Below are 26,322 nucleotides of genomic sequence, written 5' to 3'. Positions count from 1 at the left end.
AGAAACCTTCATTTAATTTTAGATCAAAATTTACTGACGGGCAGTTTAAATCCATTTGTCCTTTCAGGGTATCTGGACAGTTTTATTATAATCAGAGTAGTAACGGTGAGGACAGGAGATTGGACAATGAACACAGCTGTTGCCCTGGCAGAAAATCAGAAGCGACTGAGGAGTGTTCTGGGAAATGTACTCAGGAAAATAGTGCAAGGTTAATAAGCAGCTCATGATATTTAGATTTCCCCAGTTTAAAAGAGTTTTGCTGCCAACTGCTTCTCCTTACGTTGCAGCGTGGAATTTTTTCTCCTACTGACATTAGTAGTAGCATTGTGATTTCCCAAGTGGACTTTTTCAGATGCAATTTATTATATTCTCTTTGACTCTACCAAATTATTGAGACCCCTGGGACAGTGCAATATTCCAGTAACTGACATTTGGCTGGATAAATGCAAAACAAGATGAGGCAGGAAAGAGTGTGATTTGAACTTCTCACCTATGTTATCAGCACTTGGTGCAGCCATAGACCCAAGCCTCAAGGGACCCACTGTGCTTGAGAGCTGTACAGACATATAACAAAATGGTAGTCCATCTCCAAAAGAGTCTACGGTCTAAGTTTAAGAGGCAAGATTGTGTGCATATATGACAAACAGAAGAAGGGAACAGTGAGACAGTTATGCATTGTGGAATGAACAGCAGTTAAAGCACCATCAGAAAAATTAGCTATTCTGTGCATTAGATGAACTGATCATAAACAATTCTCTGAGGATGAAATCCCAGTCGAATTGAAGTCCAGGGTAGTTTTGCCATTCATTTCAAGAGACCCACATTTTCATTCTTAAAATATTATGTGTGTTGGAACTCTGTTAATTAATTGCAAAGGGTCAGATAAGTCACATAGTTTTGTTTCTTCCCCCTAATCCTGCTCGCACTTTCAGAATCAATGTTTGTGTTCTAATTTAAAATTCAGATGATTACTTTATAAACACAATACACAAAACCGGGAATACTTTCTCAGACCATTTTACCTAGAGTATATGTTTGATGTATATATGCGGTTTATGAGGAGGGTAATATTTATGTGATTAATAACAGAACCATTTATTGTTCACCATTTACTTCTTCCCAATCCTTCTTCCACTGATTATGGAAAATGAAAAATGACTAGCCTCCTTCTCTGTAATCAGTTAAGACTGGCATCAGCATCCTGAATATATTTTATTAAGATGATGTTTAAAAAAAAAGTGAATGATACAGAGTTTAAGCATATATGTTTCTGGTTATCAGGGAATAGCGTATAGAGTATCAAGTGGTGCGAAATTTGGTTTAAGATCGGATGGCGTGAGGAATACATAATCTGCAATATCCCTGATTGGGGGTAAAAGGTTAATGGGTCAAAGTACAGATATTGAGATATGAGGGTATGTTCATACAATGACTATGTTCAGGTGTGGAGTATAATGAGTGGATACAATGATGAGGATGGATTGACCCTTATTTGGTGAGATTTAACATTCAGTGAGTTTATGGTTCCAGTTCATTTGGTCCAACGGAAAAAGAGTCTCGGTCCCTTTCTCGTAGTCGATGCACAATGTCGCTCTGGCTCATGCCTCCTGGTACTCTTGTATTCTTAACCCTTTCAATAACTGAGGAGACACCTAGGTCACTCCATTCATCTCCTGAACAGTAAACTGCAGCCACAAGATTCAAAGGGCCAGCTAATGCATTGGCATCAGTGGGGACTATGCTGATTTATGCCAGCAAAGGAACTGACCTTCAAATTTAAGCCCATCTCCTAAATTAATAAAAAAAAATACCACCTTTTTGTTTTTAGTTCCTTAATAAATAAAAGCAGAATATAATTTTTGAAATATTATAATCAATGAATCAAGAACTTCCATGTCCATTTATCAGCTCGCAGATGACAAATTTCTCTTCTGCCTGTTTTCTTTAAAAACCTAACACAACGTCATGCTAACTAAGTGACATTGTAATAAAGTGTCACTGTACCATACAATTTGTCATTGCAGAGGTGGTTCTGCAACTAATTTAGCCTGTGAATTTCACTTTCCTTTTCCTTTAATAACTAATGCTGGAAACAGGGCTGATTTACCTCAGGAGGGTGACAACTAGTTGATGTTTGATCATATATTCCAGACTGCTTATATATAATTACAATTACCGGATGATTGAGTAATATTTTGTTTTAGTAACATTGATATTAACACTCACTGAATTCCTTTGGAAACTCTGAAGACATTCACATTCTCTTGAAAATAATTCATTGTCATAAGTGTTTTTAGTGTTCCTATAAACAACACAACAACCATGGCCTCTGTATTCTTTCATTTTAATAGATCGATTATAATTTGCAGGCCAGAAATCTGACAACAATTGTGTAGTTCACAGTCAGGTAGCAGAAGGAGCCCATTCACCCATGTGAATACTATCAGATTCAGTGTTAACATTTCTCTTCTTGTTCAATAATATAGCCAGTGGCACTGGAACAATTTTTACACTGAGAGTGCTGAGAGTCATTGAACACAGCTGTAAACCCTGGATATGATGGAAACCATTTCAAGCTGAGGGTGCTGCCACACCCCCAGAACCCCTACTTCCAGCACTCCCAGGGCTGGTACAAGGATGTTTCGTGCCCTAGGCAAAACTTCCACCTTGCACCCTCCCCCATCCCTGAGCCCCGACCCTGAGCACCCCTCCCTGCGGCAGCTTCCCCCCTCTGCCCTGAGGCTCCCTCAACCCCCGCCCTGAAGTGCCCCCCCGTGGCAGCTCCCCCCGCTCCTCCCTGAGGCACCTCCCCACCCCAGCTCACCCCTGCCCCACCTCCTTCCCGAGCATGCCGTCGCTGCTTCACTTCTCCTGCCTCCCAGGCTTGCGGCGCCAATCAACTTAGGAGCCACAAGCCTGGGAGGCGAGAGAAGTGAAGCAGTCACAGCGTGCTCGGGGAGGAGGCGGGGCAGGGGTGAGCTGGGGCGGGAAGTTCCCCTGCATGCCGCCCCCACCCTTACTTGCTGCAAGTGGCTCTCCTTGCACTCCCCTGCCCCAGCTCCCTCTGCCTAAATGCCGGTGGCAACTGGGGCATCCGAAGATCCGGCTGCCGCAGTCACTGCCGAAGAAAATGTCACCCCTCAAATGCTAGCTCCCTAGGCGACCACCTAGGTCACCTAAATGGTTGCACTGGCCTTGAGCACCCCTGAATACAGCTGGATGACATCAACCTTAAAATAACCAAACAGAGCTTGAGCTTTTTCACTAACAATCCTCCTTATTAGCACAATGATTTGACCCCCTCAGTCTTTCACCGCTGAAGATCAGCATTTGAGTCAAACCATAGGTCATAAGCAAAAAGAATATGGCCAGTCTCCTCCTAGTTCCCACTCGTTCATATCAAGAAATCACTATTATTTCTGCTCTGAGGAAGTGAGTGTTTCTGCAGGTTAGGACACTAATAGAGCTGCTGGGGGAAAGTTAGTTCAGTATCTTCAACACCCTTACATTCAATGATTAGTGTGGATTTGAATTGTAGGTCTGCTGACGAGGCCAGGCTGATAGTCAGAGTAGTTTTTAAAGTGAGCAGTTTGCATTTAATCTGCAGGATGAACATTATTTTTTTCTAAGCTTCCTGGTGCATACGTACAAATAACTATTCTGTCCCACGAAAATCAGGATCCACTCTTGAGTGATTTGCTAACCAGAAAAGCGGTGGAATTCAGTGCGACTATTATTCATAATCAATAGTTCCAACATATGTAGAACTTTATTCACTTTGATTGTTAGAGCATTTTCCTTCTGTTAAGAGCGTGGGAGTCTGTGGGATAAAGAGAGTGAAATCTGTGGGAAGTAATGGTCTTGTCTCCTTTTTCAACCCACTTTGCTTAAAAATCCCTTTAAAAAAATCTTACCCCACAATTCCCCTCCCCTGATTGGAGGAGATGGTAAAATTAGCAAAGATGAAAATAAACGAGCTATGGAATATGTCAGAAATAACCCCCTTGTTGCTTGAACAGCTGCTTTTAAGATTGTGAGAAGGTGAGGCACATGTTTGCACAGAGCAGTCCTCGTTCACCTTTGAGCAGGCCACCAGTGACTGAAATAAATAATGACAAATGAGTGACATATTGGAATTTCAAAGTGTCTTTCTTATTACTTAACACCTGTTGGTTACTGTACTTGTCATGGGGAATGACTGCTATCATTATAACAAAGTTATAAGACAGTCGTCTTCATAAAATTCACCCATTCACACAATCAACATTATAGGGCAGAGCCTTGGTTACAGCACCCATGCCCACAGAATAGGGCTGCCGGGGTGATGTTCAAAGGAGGTATAAAACATAAAGAGGTAAAAATAGCAGCTAGAGGTTGGAAGAACATAAGGACACCCCAGCCAATGCCCCTTTACTATTTGCAGCCAAATGCTGGCTGTGGGAAGACAGGGTGGCATAAAACCCATTAAACTGGCTCCAGTTGCACCAGAGGACTTCCTACACTTCGCCTGTCTGTACCTCGGTATCCCTGTGTAAATAATTGGTAAATTACTGATTCTTGACTACTTTAAATCTAAGCTAGATGGGGGTTGAGAACCCACCACCCCCAGTGAAGTCACAGTGAATTGAGAATAGACACTACCTGTGAGATAGATACTACTCGCATGTGTAGACACTACCTTGTGGGATAGGTGCTATTTGCATGTGTAAGGGCAATTAGTCAAGCAAAGGTGATTGGGACTGATGCATGAACAGAATCTTTGTATGTACATTGACCTGAGGTTCATGGATTAAGGTGCTATATATGTCCTAAGCATGATTATTACATATTGGTACATAAGTTATGGCTGAGATTCCGTAAGCATTCTGCCACTGAACTTAATGCTGGATGTGGGTCTGAATCCCTCCAAATCTTAGCCAATATGCCCCACAACATACTCTGCATAAGACTATAACACAAATAAAACAACTTCAATGTTGTAATATTGCAGTGCCAACATATCAAAATCTCGTATGTTATGCAGTGCATGGTGTTTGCTGATTTAGATAAAGTGGTGTGGTTTTGATAATAAATACATCCACTCAATTTGTCAGGTCTCATTCGCTACACCCAACTTTATGCACCCTTGGTGGTATCAAATAGTTTCCTGAATGAAACAATAATTCTGCCTCAATAAAATATTTATGATTTTCTATGGCAAGTGTTTCCTGCTGCCTGCTTTGAACTTGATGTTGCTTTGTTTTATTTGTCTGTTTATCTTCATAAGGATTCATATTCCCCTATACCTCTGGGACAAAAAGAAAATCATTTTACGATATTGACATTAGCTTACATCATTGAGGATATCAGACAGGGCCATTTAATCCTTTTTTGACAGATTCTTTTATTTTCAGGCCAATACAGATATGAGGTTGCTGTTTGTTTGTCTTTTTTAAATCTAGGGATAAACATTGTGCTTAGAACCTTATTTTTAATATTATTTTGCCATGGGTCAATCCCCAGCTAAGTAGCAGATCAAAGACCTCCCAATCTTTAGGCAGAATTTCTTTTGTATTTCATTTTGTTTTACTACCTATCCATCCACACACTTTATCAGCAAGTTCAGATTGTGAGTGCTCTCCATCTAGGTCAGTTAAAGATGGGAAGCCCAGCTCCTAGTATAGGACTTTTTGTTCAATCAACCCTAGATCTTATGTCCAACCCCAGTTCGTAGTAACTCAGGTTATAAAAGGCAAGCCCATCATCTGAGACTTTGTTTTGGTTTAAAAGAAAAATCAGTTGACTGTATATTTTTGACTGCAGGCCCATCACCAATTTATCCTTAAATCGGCTAAACAAACAAACAAAAAAGGTTAAACAGACTTTTCCATCCCCAGAAGCCTGCATGAGCGTTCTTTCACAAGGGATTAATTACAATATGCCATAAATGTTACAATACCCAAAAAATTAGAGACCTATCATTAGCTGGAAGTGTAGGTAATTGTTTGGAATCAGATTCCCTCTGATGAGCATCACTTAGGGTGACCAGATGTCCAGATTTTATAGGGACTGTCCCAATTCTGGGGCCTTTTTCTTTTATAGGCTCCTATTACCCCCCAGCCCCTGTCCTGATTTTTCACACTTGCTGTCTGGTCACCCTAGCATCACTTGTATTTCCCAATCTGTTACAAAATGTCTTTACTGTGGTAACTACTACTTTGGTACTGCAGAGAGTTGATAGCATGGACCAGTACCTACCCTGAGCTGCTTACAGGCTAAGTTTTTCATCTCTCTATGTTAGGAATTTAACCTAATGGATGGGAAACAAACTTGTCATAGGGACAAGTAGGCTCAAACCACAAACCCACAAGGCACCCTTAAACTAGCTAATATTAGTGAATAACAAAATTGGACTACATGGTAATCTCTGCTATGAGGAGCAATGTGGAACAAAATGCTGCATAGTGAGGATGGTACAGTTGTGAGGTGGCTACCATGGGATTTGGGAGTCCAAGGTTCAATTCCTAGCTTCATGCCAGATTTCCTGTGGGATCTTGGGCAAGTCACTCAGGCCCAGATCTTCAAAGGTATTTTATTTCAGTAGAAATTAGCAGCCTAAATGCCTTTGAAGATCTGGGCCTTGGAGTCTCTGTGCCTCAGTTCCATCTCTGCAAAATGACAATAATAGAACTTCCCTACCTCTCAGGGGAATTGTGAGTATAAATGTATTAAAGATGTGAGGTGTTCAGATACTTTGGGAATGAGGATCATATAAAGACCTAAGATAAGAAGGTTGGCCATTGTGTGTAGCTTCAGAAGACCAAGGATCTTTGGTTGCAGCCAGGTCTTCCACAAAGATGATCCTGTCTCCTCCAGGCATCCTGCAGTCTCTGGGTTTCAAGGAACAATTCCCCCCACCCCTGCTATTTCAAAATATTAGAGAGACTAGGTGGGTGAGTTAATAGGCAGTGTTTCTTTTCTGGACCAACTTCTGTTAGTAAGAGAGACCACACCTCAACCACCTTGACTCTCTAATACTTAAAATAAGTGTCTAACTTTGCTGAATTAAGGCTTTTTTACGCACACCATCAACTATGGAGCCTGGTGGCTCAAAGATACTATTAATAGCTCTGAAATTTCAGGGCTACTCATCTTCTACCAGTGACCCGTGATCCTGGTTTCTCTCTTTTGTGTTTAATTCACAACATCATTTCTGCCCCTTTATTGGTTTAACTGAAAGAATAACTGCTGTATCTTTCCACCGAAGAGCAGCCCAGAGGTTACAGAGTCTGTCAGTCGGCATTCCTCAAAGCGGCACATTCTGGATAAATATCTCATGTAAAATGTGCAAACGCAGAAGTGCTAAAGGTGACGAAAGGCATGGATTCTACACTTGCCTCGTAATGGGCTGGTTCATCTACTCAGTTGCCCCTTGACTCCTATTTTAAAAAAATTCCATGAAAGAGGCAAGGCAATTTGAAATGCAATTGCTATGATTTATTCCTTATGTAACCTGTTTAAAGATGCCGATGTTGGCAACCAATCCCGCGTTGGATAGTTCCCAAGAATGGCTCCACAAAAAGGAGGCTGCTCTGTTAAGAGGATGGGGAATGTCTTAAGTAATTACACTCACATGGCTATAATGAGTTTCGATGTAATTTCACTTGGTTTTAATGTTTAGACAAGGCTAAGCAGCCACAAATGGGAAAATGACATAGGGCGAGCATGAAAGCCTTCCTCTTCTCTCTTACACATGAGTCTGGGGCATGTCCTATAACATGTAAATATCCAGGTGATTTACTAAACTGGAAAGGAATCAAGTTGGAGTGGCGGTCAAGATGACCACATCTCACCTAGATGCCAAATTCTTGGATAACAGGAATTGCAAGTGGCAAATATACTCGTATGCTGCTTTCAATGAGTCTGAGGAATGGTTCACAGAAAAGCAGGTTGCAGCTGGGGCTTAATTGTTGAGCTGTCTTAGAAAAATTACATAAAAATAAACCTTGTACAACTGAGATGGGCCACCATTTCTGAACCATTTATTGGGATCTCCTTGCTTTCTAGCCTCTAACATGTGCACCAAATTTTGAGGCTTAGGTATCAAAGTCCATAAGCTTTTCCTACAAAGTGTAGCTACATCTCCTTTTCCTCGATCACCCGTATTGCTACTATCAACTTTCCTCTTTTTTTCCCTCCCATCTAACTTTTGATTTCTCCCTTTCTGTTTCCCCTCTCTTGCCATCTTCCTCTCCTTCTCTTTCATTCCAACCCACAAAATAGCAAAAGAATCACTAGCGCAGCACAAAATTACCTCATCTCTGATGTTTGTGGAAGTTGACTTTTGCTCATGCATGTGTTTGCAGTCAACTGTCTTTACTGCATTTGAACTCATTTTAATGTTTTAAATGTTTATTAAAATAAAAATAAATCTTGAAGATAAAGTGGGATTCAAAACTGGATCGCCCAAAACAAAGATCCCACTGATCATTTAGACTCTCACTGGATGACTACTCAGACTTTAGAGTGTTTCTTCCAATTGAATCCAAGCTGCCAAATATTTCAGGGTCTATTATTTCTATTCTTGTAGGCCAGGTGAATTCATCATGAATGCATAGCTGTGAACTATCGCTTGATAACCCTCATGTTTTGTGATAGATATTGTTGGCCATATTACACTATTCCAATATCAACGTCCATTTTTCTTCAGTCAGTGCATAATTCAATAGCTTGTTATAAAAGCATGAGCATGGTATCGGTAGCAAATTCTGACTAAGCTCTTACGATAAGGTTTTTGTCTTTCGGGTCAACTTACGTATAACAGAAACCAAAAACAAATACCTGCTGTAAAAAATATGAGTGTAATCTAAGGTGAACAGGCATTCAGACTATTTCAGTAAACACTGTATACCATGAAAGCAAATATTAGTATGACAAAAGAAAAACAAAGCCAGTGGAATACAAAGAGGAACCCAAATAATATCTGGACATTATGAAAAACAGTGGAACACCTGCTTGTTGTAGGTACCAAAAGATAAGGCCTGATGCTGAAAATCCTGCACTCATCCATGGACAGCTTATTCACATAAGGAGACCCACTGAACTCAATGGGACTTCTCCCATAAGTGAGGACTGCCAGGAGAGCAAGGAGCACATACATAGCACATCCTCATTTTGGCTATGCATCCTGGAAAGTAATGCACACTTCTTGTGAGCTGCTGACCACCTTCAACTCACACTGAAGCCAACGCAGCTCAGCACCTTGTAGGACAGGGACACGCATCTGTTCATGGGAATCAGGGGATCACCAATTAGGAGAGTATTATCATAACAAAATCCCTGGCTATACAGGATATAATCTAGATGTGAGGTCACTTTACTACCCATACATCTCTTTGTGGGGGTTATCCCTTTCCTAAACACACACACAGGGAAGAGTCCATCATCACTTAATGGCTGTGAATCATAAAAGCCGCATGACTTAGTCAATTACACGGTTCAAGTGTGATGGGATGCAGGATTTTCAAGGTATTGTGAAGTGATTCCTTTTAAGAGGAAGAAGCTTTTTTTATTGTTTAAAATAACTCAGGATATGAAGATAGCTTTTCTTCTTACTTGATGGAAAGTCGCACTGTTTGCCTTGCTCTCGACAGCTAATCAGAAAGTTGTACTGCTTCAGCTTTTAAAGGAAAACAAATTACCTGGGGTTTACCGAGATTCATAACTGTTTTATTTCCAATGATCAGACAAGACCCCGAAGTATCATCTCTCCTGCCCTTTGTCTAGTTCCCACGAAGAATAATTTGCCTGAAATCTTCAAGGCTAAAAGAATGGAAATGATATCAGCTTTTAATTATTTTGGTCTTTTACAGGCATTGGGTAGACACCAGGCATTGTCTTGCTCGAGGAGGAGTAAATTGGGGATGAGAGGGTAGGAGTTATTGCTATTAATCTCAGACGGAAATCCAATGATTTTTTCCTATAAGGGAGCACCTAATAACATGGCTGTGCTGTGTTATGAGCCAATATCATCAATGATGTTCAGCCATTTCTTTAGCCCTGAAATAATTTGTACTCCCAGCAACTTGATGGATGGCAGGCTCTGCATGGAGCACAGTAGGGCCTACACAAACCATGTCTACCGATTATTTTTCTTTTTTATAGTAAAACAGTCACAGTATCAGTGTGAATTCCTTTGTGCAAAAATGGATGTTTACAATCCAGGGGATAATCCCCATTAGATGACCATTAAGTGGGTTACGTATTTTAGGCCTATAAAAACAGTTCTTGTAATTTTTCCTTTAAAGCTTTAAAAGTCTTTGGATAAGTGTAGGTCAGACTTTGGAGAAGATTACCTCAGAGAAGTAAAAGTCTGTTTTCCCCTTCTCTTTTTATAATTAAAAAAAAGAAGTACTGCTCTGTCACTTATATTGATATAATCTATCAAGCTACCACATTTCTAAGAAGAATAAATTTTACCATCTATTGTGTTTGAAATACTTAGGAACATCAAATTGTATCCTATGTGCCTCATATAAATGCAAGCTATAAAATATGTAGTCAGAGAGGAGACTGTCAGCAAAATGCATTGCTCTAATTAAGTCTGAGGAATATATGATTTGAATGGTAATTGCAAAAATAGGTCCCTTTTTTAAAAAATAAAGAAAAAAAGGACTCAGAATAAATTGTGTGGAATTACTGTAAGTATACAGGGCATGAAATTAAATTATTTGAAATAACTCCCTAATGCTGTCTTTTTGTTAAGGAAACTATGTGATTCTAAGGGGAAAAATAGACATCTGTTGTTGGGTTTTTTTGCTGGTCTTTAAATTTAATAAAATAAATCATTTACAAAACAGTTACTGTTTTATTGGGATGGTTTTGTTCTATGTTGATATTTTTCCCTTTGGACTAATAGTGCAGTTAAAACTCAGACTAACCCCCATTCACTTCAGACTGAGGACTGCAAAAAATGGCCACTTGCGCCAAATTTTGATCTTAGATACTTGACATGAAACTTTTACTGAAGTCAAGGGCAATTGTTTGTGAGTGAGTATGTGATGGTAGAATCTGGCCCTTTATTTTGAAGTATTTACCTAGCTTAAGGCTTCATCTTAATTATCTTAGTATTTGAGAACCCCTTGTATGTTAAATATATTGGAAATAGCAAGATTCCAAGTGACATCCTGGAGTGCCTGGCTCTACTGCCTCAGAGTTATAAAATCTCTGCTTGGGTAGAGTTACCTTTGAGGTTTTTGTTGGATATTTTTGTTGGGCTTTGGTTTGGGCTTTTGTCCCTGCAGTTTTGCAAGTATAAGAGGGTTGCTTTTGAAGGGGGAACTTTCAATATTTAAATAAGTAATAAAGCTGACCTTCAAAATCAAAGGAGAATGTGTGTGAAAAGCAGTGAACTGACTTGCCAGGAGTTCGTAGCACCTGTCTTTGAATAGTATTTCATCCCGCAGATTGTCCTTTTCATAGCTGCCGTTGTGTTATGATATTAATAGGTTAAGCCCCTAACATTTGAATGTAGCCCTTTGTACTTAATTATTCCATTGTGCTGGATATGTGCCACTGAGAGGCCGCTCGCTGCATGTATTTCCAGAATATCAGTGTTGCTGAACAGATGAAGAATGTTGTTAATATTAATCATGTTTATTTCAGCAGTGCCTAACAGCTGACTAAGACTGTCCCTGCCCCAGAAAGCTTACAAACTAGACAGACAAGGCAGACACAGGGTGGGGAAAGTTGTAGAACATACAAGCGGAACAAACAATGTGATGACACCAAATGTCACGTTAGTTTGATGAGTTTTGGGGGGAATAGGTTTCCTTAGGACTTGGAAAGGATCAGCTAAGTAGAAAGAAAAAGGAAGGACCACAGTAAGCTGCTATAAGCTAGAATAGGTGAGCAGGAACCCTTTGACCCATCATGTTACAATGCCTGCAGGAGCAAGGGGGAAATACAGGCCAGAATGGCTCCTGTTACTTCTTTAAAAGTGTATGCCCCTTGCTTGTCTCCTCCTTTGATGTAGCTAATGCCTCTATTGGTATTATCTTTGAATGATCTGTCCGCTCAGGCATCATGACGACTAGTTTCGGCTGGTCCCCTGTGAAGATGAACAAGGTTGATGGGAAGGTTTCTTCCATTTTCTCTTTCCAGAACCCTCTGCGGAGCAGCTGTTGTTGTGCAAGGATGTGGAGTTTGGCAGCAGAGACCAAAGGTCAACCTCCATTTAGGAAGGCAGGACTCCAGATTGCAGGGGGCGGAACAGGCTGTGGCCAACTACTGCAGACTCTGGTTTCTGTGTTATGCAATGCACGAATACAAATTATTTAGCTGTTAAAGACAAGCTGTCTGGGCCTTATTAAAAACAACCACCACCACCACAACAGCTCACATACCTGTGAAGAGCTAGCCACAATCTAGCCCTTACTTTCTGAGTCACAGAATCATAGAATGTTAGGGTTGGAAGAGACCTCAGGAGGTCATCTAGTCCAATTCCCTGCTCAAAGCAAGACCAACACCAACTAAATCATCCCAGCCAAGGCTTTGTCAAACCAGGCCTTTAAAACCTCTAAGGATGGAGATTCCACCACCTCCCTAGGTAACCCATTCCATTGCTTCACCACCCTCCTAGTGAAATAGTGTTTCCTAATATCCAACCTAGACCTCCCCCACTGCAACTTGAGACCATAGCTCCATGTTCTGTCATCTGCCACCACTGAGAATAGCCAAGCTCCATCCTCTTTGGAATTCCCCTTCAGGTAGTTCAAGGCTGCTATCAAATCCCCCCTCACTCTTCTCTTCTGCAGACTAAACAAGCCCAGTTCCCTCAGCCTCTCCTCGTAAGTCATGTGCCCCAGCCCCCTAATCATTTTTGTTGCGCTCCGCTGGACTTTATCCAATTTGTCCACATCCCTTCTATAGTGGGGGGACCAAAACTGGACACAATATTCCAGGTGTGGCCTTGCCAGTGCTGAATAGAGGGGAACAATCACTTCCCTCAATCTGCTTGCAATGCTCCTACTAATACAGCCCAATATGCCATTGGCCTTCTTGGCAACGAGGGTACACTGACGATTCATATCCAACATCTCATCTACTGTAATCCCCAGATCCTTTTCCGCAGAACTGCTGCTTAGCCAGTTAGTCCCCAGCCTATAACAGTGCATGGGATTCTTCCTTCCTAAGTGCAAGACTTTGCACTTGTCCTTGTTGAACCTCATCAGATTTCTTTTCGCCCAATCCTCCAATTTGTCTAGGTTACTCTGGATCCTATTTCTACCCTCCATCATACACAGGTCTGTCTCATCTAAGGCACATTTAACATGCGCAATTTCAGCTTTACACGGTCAGCAAAAACTAGAAAAAAACAACAACAAAAGAGAAAAATAACAATTTAAATACTGTTTCTGTAGTGTGGACAATTCCACCCGCCATTACACTCAATGTAATTTTGACTATACGCGATTTTTGCTTTAGGCACTGACTGCAGAAAGCAACCCCAGCATAAGATGAGACAGACCACTATCTACCTCTCCCCCACAGCTTAGTGTCATCTGTGAACTTGCTGAGGGTGCAATTAATCCCATCATCCAGATCATTGATAAAGATGTTGAACAAAACCAGCCCCATGACTGACCTTGGGGCACTCCGCTTGATACCAGCTGCCAACTAGGCATCAGTCGAGTCAGCTGATCGTATCAGAAGGATATGACTTAGAGCCTGATCCGAAGCTCATTGATAGAGTTGCCAATTTTGGTTGGATGTATTCCTGGAGATTTCATCACAGGACATAATATTTTATTAAAGATTAATCTTTAACTCCTGGAGACTCCAGGCCAATCCTAGAGGGTTTGTACCCTACCCATTGAACACAATTGGAAAGATTTGAAAGCCTTTAGATCAGACCTTTATAAGATAGTGAAAGGAGTTATTCAGAAATGCAGAATCTTTGCTGTTCCATAAGTCTGTGCATGATCAAATGTCAGATGGAGAAAGATCTACACTAGTGGATGATTTGGCCCATTCTATGAACTAGAAGGCAAAGTAAAAGACTGAACTAATCCAAACCTTCTGAAAGAAGCTACTACAGTATGGGCTGGTTCCTGTTTTATGTCTGAAGTCCAACCCTAATAATAATTAATAATATCCCTTTATTACTAGTTTTTGTATGTCACTAATACATCTGACTATTTCTTTCATTTAAATTAGCATTTAAATTCCCAGCACTCTAGTAATGAGGTCATCAAGTATTATCCCAGATATTTGTGCCTCCAATGAATCTTGTCTTTGATATTTCCTGAAGCAATTGGACTACACAGACACAAAGACAAGAAAAAGGATAATTGGAGACATCTTTGAGCTAATGGCTGATATCCGTTATTTGGTTCTGGCGAGCTGTCCTTTAGCTTTTAGAGTTTTATTTATTTATTTATTTATTTATTTACTTGGGGGGTGGGGGAAAGGAATAGACTAATCAGACAAATTTAATTTGGCTTTCTACCCTGCAGCCAAAGCAGGAAGGATATGTCTTGCTGTTGCCTGCTTTCCTTTTCGGACGTGTCTAAGTGTTTAATTTAAAATATGATGACCTTGGCCATCCACTAGTCAATGCCAAATTCAAATGTCTTCTTGAGTGGCAGAAATGGAGGATCTGTCTGTGGGATTTTATTTTTAGGGTGAGGGGGGTAAAAAGCGGTTAAATAAAGAAATAATTTTCTATATTATTTGAGTTTAATATTCAGCTATGACTCAGCACTGTACTTTTTAAAACATAAACCACCATGTGGAGTGGTTTAGGATTTAGTGAGATTACCCTTAATCTTCCTCAGTCAACATAAAATGAATAAATCCTTTTTTCTTAGAAAGACAATGACAATTAGTATGTTCACTTAAGTTGGAAAATTGGCACAATATGTGATCAGTGTCATCATATTTCAGTCTTTATAAGTTTAGACACTAAACTTTATCTGTTTTCTGCACTAGTGCAACCAAAGCTAAATGCACCTTTCTATAGCTCTCTAGCAGCCAGGGTCTATTCAGCAAAAAGGCAGATCAAAAACTCATCTTGCAATCAAAATAATCTTTGTGGTTACAGAGATTCTGTTCAGTTCTATTATTTAACATTGCAATAATGGAATGAATTTTGAAAAGAGAAAAATTAGGCTACACAATAGGATACAAATAAACTCCATTTGTGCAAACACATAACCAAGTGAGTAATTTTGCGCAGGTGAGTAGCCCTCTCAAACTCAGTGCATCAAATCAGAGGCCTATGTCCAAGTGCAATGCTGGACTGGGGCTTCAGAAAGTCAGATAGTCACCCAAGGAAATCATAAAATCCCCTTTGAAACGAGAAAGGATGAAGTAGATTAAAATATACTTTGCACAGTGTTGCCAGCTCTCTTGATTTTATTGCCAATCTCACAATATTAGTGAGGTTTTTGTAATAGTCCATGTTCCTGAAGTTTTCTACATAAGTGAAAAATTTTCTTTTCTTTCTTTCTTTCTTTCTTGTTAGTTTCTAGCATCCATGGCTGTGGAGAAAAATCTGGAAAACATGAAATGTAAAGTCTCAAGCATCAGAAAGAAAAAAGGAACCTGAATTTATTATCTTTTAAAATCTCATGACTTTTAAGCATATCATTTATTTCAGACCCAGCTCACAATTTCTGAAAGTTTGGAATTGGCAGCATTGCTACAGTTAGTCTTTCAGTATTTGTGGGGTAGACTAGATAGATAAATTATTTCAAAGTTATAAAGAATATTTTAAATGGGTATTTCATAATAAACAATTGGCTGAACTGCAAAAGACTCACTTTGTCTGGAAATTTACAGTTATCTGAGACTCAAAAAGTACTAACCAGTAAGAGAGCTTTTGGCATATAGGCATGTGAAGTTATTATTTTCTACTTTTTAACTTTTTACGGGTATTCATAAATTTGCTCCAGAGTGAAATCTAATATTTTTTTTATCCAGAGAGTGCAGATTTTTTGTCAAGAAAATGGTAACATTCAGTTCATTAAGCAAAATCTTAAATGTTGCATTTCCTCTGTGACAACTCAGCAAAAAGTTATGTCAATATTATTATTTTTAGCTTAGAAAAAAAGTTTTCTTTCATTCTCATAAAAAGATCTGAGATGAAAATGGAAAATGCTCTAGCCAGCAACCACGTTTGAAGGAAAAGATAGGGAATCAGGACTCCTGGGTTCTAGGACCCTATTTCCTACTCACTTGCTTACTCTTTATGCAGGGTATAAAATATATTTTGCCCAGATCTGCTTGTCATATGTATTTGTATTTTATTCTATCAGGAGGATGCTTTGAGATGGATCATCTTATTTTCTAAAAAGGTATTTAGGAAATCCTGTTTTAGGTGAAAGAGTGTTTGTTGAATCAAACATTTGATGAAATTTGGCAATTTTTCCTCCAGACAATTTTCATGAACTTTGGTGATGTGCTGTTATTCAGGGTTTGAGATCAGTGACGTGCAATTATTTAGGCTCTTTATGATTAACTGTCTGAATTCTTTTTAACAAAGCAGTGACTACTGAAGCATAAATAATGAATTCAAAATAAAAGCACAAAAGCAGTATGAATTTGTGAAACTTTGGGGTTTGAAAACATTCTCATAACTTTCCAATAGGTGTCTGAATGCTGACAAATATAGAAGCAGCAAAGAGTCCTGTGGCATCTTATAGACTAACAAACGTATTGGAGCATGAGCTTTCATGGGTGAATACCCACTTCGTCAAATGCATGTCTATAAGGTGCCACAGGACTCTTTGCTGCTTTTACAGATCCAGACTAACACGGCTTCCCCTCTGATACTTGACAAATATAGAATCTCACAAATAGCAGCAAAAACAATTTCAAGCTGTTTATTCTCAAATATGGGCCAGTTTATCAACTGATGTAAATCAATCTATCCGCACTGATTTCAGTGGATCCATGCCAGCTTTCACCAGTGAAGGATCTGGCCCTCCATTTGTAAATAAATACACATTAATTATTTGACTGGTTCTAATTTATCAATACCAGTTTTACTGGTATTAGTGTTAGGATTGTCTCCCTATTTATTTTTCATGAGATCACTTTGATCCCTGGACCACGTGCCTGAAAGGATAATTGATCCAGTTAATTTAAGAACTTCTGCATTAGGAAAAAAAGTGCTAGAAAGCTCTCTAACTAAACAGCCCTCTTCTTGTGAGTCATGTAATGTTCCCACCTGTCCTAATATCCTAGTAGTGCAATGCTGGTGGTCTGGCTTTGTCAAAGTGATGTAGCTGGATGAAATGTGCTGACTGCTGTGCCTTCCAGTGGACTCAACTATTTCTGAAGCATGCCTGGATTTGCCATCTTTGCAATCCCAGCATAGCAGTGCTTGCTCTTCCATTGTCACTGCTGTTTCCTGGCAATTACACAAGGAGTTTCTGCTCCCAATGAGTTCTGGTTGCCCAGTTTGACTCTGAAAATATTCCCTTGGAAATGGTTAATTACTTGGCTCCTTTTAGTCCCCTGTCACTGCTTTTTTCAAGTTTTCCTGTTTAATGTGTCCACAACTGGGCAGCGCTAAATCAAAGCCCAGCTGTAGCTACTGATCTCCCATAACCCTTTTCTCCCCCCTTTTAGTTGTAATTTCAGCTATAAGCTCAACAATAAGCCCATCTCTTAATCTCAGCATGAACAAATGGAAAATGGTCAAATGACGCACAATTTTAAGCTTCTTGCTGCATAAATTAGACAGAGTGCGTCAGTTCACTGGAATACTCTGACCTTTTCTCCTTAAAAATATATTAGGGAGAAAAAATTTGGATTGAGTTCCTTGTTAAAATCTTCTATATTTATGGTGTACAACTGCATACATACAGAAGCAGACACTTAAGACATACAGGGAAATACAAACCAGTGCATATATAAAGAGTGAGAACCAATAAAAACTGGCCAGTTACCAGCTTCAGCATCTAAATTTACTGCAGTATTTGGGTAGGATAGTATTTCCCATTCTAAGGACACAAGGGAATATTATGGTAAAGATAAACATCTGGTTCAAAGTGGCCCTCACGACATCATTTCAAAATTCAGGCCCTTATGAGGTCTGGAGTGAACAATCAGACCCTCTGCATTTACAGTTAACACAAAATGGTATCTGAAACACAGTAGGTATTTCTCAAGGTGATGGGGAAATACTGCACTGTCACAAGAGAGATAATGTATCACATATTAATCATGCAAGTACTAGAGTAGAACTCAGGTACGATGCTGTGATTTGGGCCATGATTGCAGATTACCCCTTAGTTCTTTTTAATAAGAGAACTGAGTAAATCAGTGCAAATATTTGCATGATGTCCACAGTACTTTACAGCTGCACAAAAATCAGGATTTTTATCAATACTCAATTTCAGCTACTGTTATACCATTGGAGTTTCTCTCCTTCTTTTTTTTAACCTCTCCCCAACTCCCCATAATTTGGGAACCATGGATATATTTTGCATTTAATTTATTGCATGAATTTCACAGCACAAAACAGCCAGACAAGGGGCTGAGAATTCTCTCTCACACATTAGAGACAGAGAGAGAATACTAGTTTAGATATTTATGGTAATATTTTCAAAGCTGCCTGAGGGATTTTGACACCTAATACCCAAACAGATTCTGCTCCCAGTGGGTTCTGGTTGCCTAGTTCTACTTTGAAAATATTACCTTGGAAATGGTTAATTACTTGGCTTCTTTCAGTTCCTAATCCCAGAAATGGGCCAAATTTTGCCCCCTTTTCCACCCATGAGACTCCACTGAAGTCAACAGAGGACAGAGCTTGCCCCACTTTGTAAGTAATGGAAAGCAACTCTAGAAAATGAAGAATACTGACATATATTTATGAGCTTCCATGACCGCAGTGGTTATATTTACTGTAATAAGCACTCGTGTAGCTGATTGTGTCCCCTTCTGTACATATTTTTTAAACATTAAAAGTTAAATTGAATATTAGCTTGTTTAACCCAGTTCATTGATGTGAATGTACTATTTTTAAAAGTGATTGTATGACTATCAAATCCATTTCACTAGTGGCTGGAATTGTGTTATCAGAATGTTTAAATATTTTGTTTTTGTTTTTTTGTCTCGAATTACATAAGTCCAGCTCAGTTTCAAATTGGATGTTGCCAGAACAAGGACCAATTCACACAATGAGCACAACACTCCATTACAGAGTAAATATATATTCCCACAACCTTTGGAAAAAGATCTTAGTTAGATTTCAACAATTGGTCTAAATACGTGTTGTCTGACATTTCAATTTGAAGGAGTCATTGCTATAAAAGATCCTTTCAGAATTTCCAGGGAAAGGTTCACATTATTTACTCATTATTTTGATTCAGACAAGAAGCCTTTTTGATTACTCTAAAATTCAGTGCTTCTGCCACTGAATAGGCTGTCCTTTCCCTCTTGTTTCTGTGCTTCCATCTGCTGCGGATATTGTTTCGAGCTGAACAATTCACCATTTTGTTTTGTCCTTCTCTTAGTATTATTTATTGCAAGCATTTACATGTCACTTGCTGATTTAGTATCAGCATTACTTGTCTTAGAATTAAACAGAAAACAATTTCCCAAGTATAACGATTTAGGGTAAGATTTTTCAAAAATACTAAAGAACCTGTGTCCCATTTTCAAAAGTGAAACAGATTTTCAAAAGCATTTAGGTGCCTAAATATACAGGTCAGCACCTAGTTGTGCAGGCATTTGAAAATCTGACTAATTCCCGCTGACCTTCTGGGTGTTGGTTGATCCAAACAAAACATCCCACTCTTTTAGGGTTTTTTTAACATACAAATTTAGTTAATAAGTCCTATGGGCTATTTTACTTGAAATTCCATAGCCCCATGTACCTCCAGCATTTTAATAAATTAACAGGCTACTCTTAATTCACCTAATTTCTGTGTGTGGGTGATGGCTCCTAAGGACCCCACCCTTTGACGTACACCACGGAGAGCCATTTCCAAAAAGGTTGAAGCATGCTGTTTAATAGATTATTAATATACACTCTTTATTTATAATACAGAATGAAAAGGATTGGCTCTATTTTTATCTTCCTGGGAGTTTAAAAATAAAGAGCAGACCTGAATTATGCTTTGAATAGTCAGTGTAACATATTGTTAGGGTTTGCATCTGGTGCGTGCATCAGAGCTAACAGAATAAGGCTTATTTATAAATTCTAGAAAAGTTTAGATTTGGTTCTTGGTTGCTCCTTTGCTGCTCGTGTTACTATGGTGGGCATGGGGCTGTTGCTGAACTGAAATGGAACTCATCTTGACTAGATTTTGAGATCTATATTTACAGTTAAGGTCTGCAGTTGAACAGAAATTAAAGGATCCTCCGTTACACTTGATGGTGTTCTATTGATTTGTATTAACTGGCCATTTAGCTCCAACCTCAGTCTTGTTTAGGAGGAAAATATCACTATGTAGAACAAAGCATATATTTAAAAAAGGAAACACGACCACAGAATCCTTTAAACTGGATACCAGTCAGAATGTCAGACAGCTGATCCATATACATGAACGGCCTTAGCAACTTGCATCTAGTCAAGAGACATGTAAAAGCAGGCGCCAAATTCATCTCTGGTGGAACTGAACTGCAGCTGAGTTGCATCAAGTGAATTTGGCCCAGTGTGATAGTCCAATGGGCCAAATTCTCTGTGAATTAACATTCTCTGTGAAAAGTTACTGTAGTGTTAGATATTTAACTCTTCAACTAAGACTCAAACTCCTAAATGGAAATAAAAATCCATTCAGAGGTAAAGGTATTGCGGTTAGTTCTCAAACATGAGAGTTTTGCATGTTAAATAAATTGATCATTAAGGGAACTCAGCATTAGCCTAACTCCATTCACACTGAGGTTATTGCTAAGTGGTTTTGAAAATCCCATCCTAAATGCTAAATATTAGATCTTGTCAGGAGCTGTGGTTTTGTTCTCAGAAAAAAAAATCATCATTTTTGTTGACATTTCTCTTCATCTTTTGGTTTCTGAGTTGAATTTTTTTAATGAATACCCCAAAATTTGGATGAAAAGGGATTTTTTTTTCCAAAAATTGCTGCTTAGTCAAGTCTCTCTTTTTTTTTGTTTCCGGAGAAGGAGGGATGAAGGGAGTTGCAATGAAAAATTCTCAACCAGCTCTACCAAAGGTGTAAGCAACTATTAGTTGCTTATAGTCTTGCAGCAAAGTATTTTGTCATGACTCTCTTGCTTAGAAAAATTACCCACATTTGGATACTATTCCTTTCTACACATTCTAAAACTAATAATAATCATGATTATTTTTAATCCTCTCACTGATTTCAATAGGATGTAGACCCCTAATCTCCTTAGGTGCCTAGTGGGATTTTCAAAAGTGCATAGCTGAGCTTTTAAATGCCTTTAAATACCTTTGAAAATCTGGCCCCAGGTGTCTAAGGGCTTGTTAGGGCCTAAGGGTTGAAGTTGTGCTTCTGCAGTGCTTCAATATAGACGCTTTCTATGCCAACAGGAGTGATTCTTCCAACAATGTAGGAAAGCCACCTACAAGCTTAAGCAATAGTCAGATCAACAGAAGAATTCTTCTGTCAGCCTAATGGTGTCTACATAGGGATTTAGATTGGCTTAACTATGCTGTGGATTTTTCACACCCCTAACAGACATAGTTAAACCAACCTAATTTTCTAGTGTAGACCAGGCCTTGGTCCCCTTTGAAAGGGGGACCTAGGCTCCTAAGTCACTTGGATGTGTTTCAAAATTATGCCCTTTGTCTTCAACTACAAATAGTATTACTTACTCATTTATTAAAATTAATAGTAATTGTCATTGTTATATCTAGCATGCATCATCTGCAGTCACATGCATAACATTTGGAAATAAAATACCCACATGTGGGGTATGCGTATTTTGAATGCAGGTAAAATTGAGCAACTCTAATCCCTGAACTCTAGCCTTTGGCAACGATGTAGGGAAATGTTTATTAGTAAATGATTTGTGAGAGAGAACAAAGCTTGTATAAAAGAGAGGAGAAAACTATTGTTGCTTGAAATTGAGTCCCACGGTGTGTTCTGTATCCTATTGCTTTTCACCCTTTGATCTATATTTACAAATAGACTTAAAATGGCAGATTAGCAAAAATAGCAATGGAAAAAAGGAAAGTTCCCAACCACCTGGCTCACAAGCTCGATATCAAGTTCAAGTCTCTGGACCTCTGGTAAAGCCTTGGGTGGGTTAAAGTAGCAAGGGATTAGAAGGAATGAAGGATATTAATCCAGCTTTCCCCATAGAGGACAGGTTACATCTTCAGTTGCAGCATGATTTTATATTTTCTATGTAAGAGATGTTTTTGGATGAGGAAGTGCACATACTAACCACCCAAAGATGGTGGTGCCTGGCTACCACTTAGAGCTAACGGGATAATTTTAGAAAGAAATCTTGGAATAGTAGATGGAAAAATGAGAGTCTAAGAACAAGGGCTGTCTTTCAGAAATCTGGAAATATATTTGTTTTTTTCAGATCACTGCTTAGGTCCACGAAATGTGAAAAATAAGACTTATTTGAGAGGAAGGGGGCAAAATATGTTAGTTATTTGTGAGATATCAGACGTTAACAGTCGTTTTATTTCTAAATTGTTCTTAAATTGTGGAACCAGACATTAGAAATGTAGTCATAAAATAACATCCCATTCTGACAGATACTGAAATACATATATACATTTATAAAAACATTAAGACCCAAGCCCACTGACATGATTTTCAGAAGTGTGACTGATGCTTCCCATTTTGATGTGATGGTTATTCTGGGTCACATTCTCTGCTCATTTACACAGGTTTTCACACTTCCAACAAATTCTGTGTAGTTCTTGTTCACTGAGTGTAACTGGCATGCTGCAAAAAAAGAGATATATAGAAATGACCAATAGTTGAGTTACTTCCTAAATATTCTGTTATTGCATGTAACTTTAGATGAAAGATTATTTTCATCTTTCATCTAAATATTAATATTTAAATATTTCAGTGTAATCTCTAAATATTAATGTTTTCTAAGGCGGAAGTTGCATTGATCATTTCCCCTTAGATTGTGATTACCTTGGAAGAGATATCATTCTTCTAGATTGCATGGAAAGTGCTTAACACATCATGTGAGCTGCTACACTATAATCATAATTATATTGAATATTTTGCATTAGACTTGTTTCATTTCTTCATGAGATCATCATGTGGTTTCCACCATCTTAATCATTATCTCACCATCATCCTCCACATACCAGAGTGTACATAGTTTTAAGAGTGGTACTGAATCCCATTAAATTACACAATTAAAAAAGTATTACCACCAGTTGCTGTGGGTTAACTTCAGCATTATCAGAGTTTGGTTCATCTTGAAGAAGGAGTCAACATTTTGCATGCTTTTCTGAATCTCTTGAGTCTGCCAGACTGGGTTGGAAGCCTCAAGAACAAAATAAAAAGCTTTTTCATGACATCTCTGTAATTTTTGTTTCTGACCCTTTTTGAATTCTTCAAAAGAAGACTTTAGTGCAGTATTCTGGCACTTTCAATTCTGGTCCCAGATAGGCAATGGAAGTGGAACAAACACATATATCCAAATATTTCACAACTTGAAGAAAAGTGTGTTTCTAAAAGTGAGAGAAGATTCAGGTGTGGCAAGGTGATCTTAATTTTTCCAAATGAGTATGGTTGTCTCGAAGGGTAATCCCTTCCCCACAAAAAATGAAAATCTAATAAAAACCACATGCCCAGGGTGTTTTTAAAGGGTTTGAAGAGAAGACAGGAGGAGCTTTGTATCTTTCAGGTAACAATCTCTTGCAAAATATAGATTGCAAATTCCAAAACATTTTTAAAAAAGTGTTGTGGCTAGTTTATCCACAAAATTGACACACACCTTGATATTTCCAGCCATGTACTCTAATTTGTTTTAGCAAGGAGCCATGTTGGGCAGAGGGAGAGAAGAGAATGAAGAAATAAATAAAAATTGCAGTTAGACTCTGATTCCTAGCCTGTAGGTATCTAACAAAGCTATTTGATGACAATGTGTTTAGTACCTTTGGGAGACGCTTAGCCGCTAAAGCTGGGTGAAATGGTTTTAGACAAATAGTTTATTTGACAAAAAATGCGGTTTTGGTTAACCCAAAACTAGCGGCAAAATTCATACGAGTATTTTCAGCCATTCACAATAAGGAAGATATGATAGTGCTACTGCTTACCATCTTCATGAGCTTTAGCCTGCTGGTTAGGATATTCCCCAGAGATGGGGGAGACCCAGCTTTGAATTTCTACTCTGGAATAGACCCGCAATAGACTTTTTGAATTCCTAGAAAATACCAAAAAACATTCTAATTCTGACTCAAGATGACTTTTTTTATTATTGCTACTATTTTTTGGAACTGCCACTGAACTGAAAAATCAGTTATTTTCTCTCAGTTCTATTTAGCACCTAGCAGGATACATTTTCACAGCTCCAAATGCTTGATTTTTTTATTTTTGTTTTAACTAAGATTCTGACTTTTGACCTATGTGAATTTTCCACTTGAAAGCAGCTGATTTGTGCTAATGCCACAGAAGTTTTGAGTTCCCCAAAGTGGTTCAATCTATCAGAGTCCAATAAACTTAAACTATCACAGCTGGAGAAGATTTGGAGCTGCCTAAATATAATGAGATGTGTGTATAGACTTCAAACTGTCATGCATTTCTTTGGTTAACAACACAGAATTCAATTATTTCACTGGAGTAAATGAAATGGAAAGTTCCATTCCAGGACTCCTTGCAGTGACTAAAAAACTGTCAAGTTTATTCAGTTGTGCATGCTTAACATATGTGCTCCTATTGCCATATGCTAAATGCCTGATAGCAGACACTCTCATTCAAGGACAGACTACAGCGAGTAGGAGGAATGGAAACAGTTGTGTCAGGTGTCTAGCACAAAAACGTTTTCTAGAGGGCATCAACCTTTTAACTAAACAGCAATATATTGGCCTTGTAATAATCGACTGAAAGAACAGGACAGACAATAAAGAACTGCTTGAAATAAGACTTCCAGTGTAGATTTCCAGCATTTTTATTATGGATTATTTTTAATGATGATTTTTTCCCCTTCCAAAATGGCTTATGCCAGTGGTTAGGAATCAACCTGTTGTATTCATTTAAATGGAATATGTGGTTCATAAGTGTTAACATAACCCAGTCACTGTCCAACATAAAACAGTGTTAAACAAGGTCCAGGAGTTGGTATGCAGGGACCTTAGGCTGCTTAGTACCATTAATATCATTTAACCTTTCATTAAAGTTCTGTGCAGAGAGCAAGCGATACTATTGCTCAAAACAAAGATTAGAAAAGGAACTCCGTCACTTCTCTTTAGAACGACAGCTGCCTGATTGCAGCTGGTGAGACAAAAGCACCCTGTCCATCAGGGCAGATGTCATTATTCTGATTCCAAATGCTGTACGATAGTTGAGTTCTTTGGTTGTTAACTGATGGAACAGTGTCTTATCCTGAGGCGCCAATTCAGCCAAACATCCAAGCATGTTCGTAAATTCATCCCTATTCAGTAGCGCACATAAGTACATGCTTAACTTTAACCACTTGCTTAGTCGCATTGGAACTTAAGAAGGTGACTTCAGTTTGACACATGCATAAGGCTTATGAAAAAGGATCAGCTGCTGAACTCAGGGCAATATTAATTTCATTCAAGTTTTTTAAATAAATCTTTATGGCTATGAAGGTGGCAAGGGCCAATTTCAACACCAAAGGAACTATACACTGGAATTAATATTTAGAATAGGATAGGCAGAAGTCAAATCTGCAAATTATCCAAGCTTCTTTACTTTTCTACTGCTTGACACATAACGCTAAATCAAAGAAAATAACCTTTTGTAAGAATGATCTATCCATGAGCCTTAATTATCTGAATGGTTCCACTGTCATCTGTAGAGATTTCAAGAGCTTTCAGCATTTATCAAAAATTCCTGGATGTGCCCCCTCTGAAAATATCTTAACATCTGAAATTTCTATCGACCTGTATTATGGTGGAAACAATGAGATCCTTTTGTTTTGTGCATCACTTGCGCCAGAATGTATTTTTTATGAAGCTGTGGCCATTGTTTCATTTTGTCATACAATGTAAAATACATCAGTTTTGCCTGGAGCCTTAATTAAGGGCAGGAACACAATGTTTGTTCTTTTGTCCATTAAAAACATGGTATGTCCACTGAATGAAAAATGGGGAAAATGCAGCACGACATTGTTAGTTTTATCATGGAAAATATTCCTTTTGATAGTGGTGTCCTGTTAAATTGGCAGCTTCTTCAAGTG

At 38.7% G+C, this 26,322-nt stretch overlaps 1 long non-coding RNA gene across 1 annotated transcript; it reads right to left on the bottom strand.

Annotated features, from left to right (window-relative positions):
• Positions 1-21,453: 21,453 nt before the first annotated feature.
• LOC142047660 (uncharacterized) lies at positions 21,454-24,303 on the bottom strand. The gene is made up of 3 exons (XR_012656921.1): positions 24,218-24,303; positions 22,742-22,880; positions 21,454-21,537 (listed from the first exon to the last, which is right to left on the bottom strand). It is a non-coding gene; the product is annotated as an uncharacterized LOC142047660 (long non-coding RNA).
• Positions 24,304-26,322: the final 2,019 nt, after the last annotated feature.

This window comes from Chelonoidis abingdonii, chromosome 13, assembly GCF_003597395.2.
Source record: "Chelonoidis abingdonii isolate Lonesome George chromosome 13, CheloAbing_2.0, whole genome shotgun sequence".
Lineage (NCBI taxonomy): Eukaryota > Metazoa > Chordata > Testudines > Testudinidae > Chelonoidis > Chelonoidis abingdonii.
Note: the sequence above shows the minus strand (reverse complement) of the source record. Positions and strands in the feature narration are given on the sequence as shown.